Here is a 246-nt window from a genome sequence, read left to right as displayed (position 1 = left end):
GCGTGCGTGGGGACCAGGCGGCCTGTGTTACACGGGACGCGTGTGGAGCCCACATGTGTTAGGAACCTCAGGTGGCTGTTCACTGCTATTGGGTCTGGAACCTGGACCCCCTGCTGGGGCCTCGCACCGACCTGGTTCCGTCCCGCGGCGATGGCGCGGAGTGATCGGCCCCGAGCTCGTTTTCTGGCCGAGACCGCGTTTCCTTAGTCACTGCTTTGCCTCCCGGAGGCCCCACGGAGTCCCTCC

General features: G+C 66.3%; 1 protein-coding gene across 1 annotated transcript in view; it reads left to right on the top strand.

Moving 5' to 3' along the window:
* Positions 1 to 246, top strand: part of PLXNB1 (plexin B1) — a gene marked incomplete at its 5' end in the record, with an annotated part of 20,007 nt that overhangs the window by 6,155 nt on the left and 13,606 nt on the right. The gene's annotated exons all lie outside the window — the stretch shown is intronic.

Source organism: Myotis davidii, unplaced genomic scaffold (genome assembly GCF_000327345.1).
Source record: "Myotis davidii unplaced genomic scaffold, ASM32734v1 scaffold663, whole genome shotgun sequence".
Classification (NCBI taxonomy): domain Eukaryota; kingdom Metazoa; phylum Chordata; class Mammalia; order Chiroptera; family Vespertilionidae; genus Myotis; species Myotis davidii.
The sequence above is the reverse complement of the archived record's forward strand: the minus strand, read 5'-3'. Positions and strand labels throughout refer to the sequence as shown.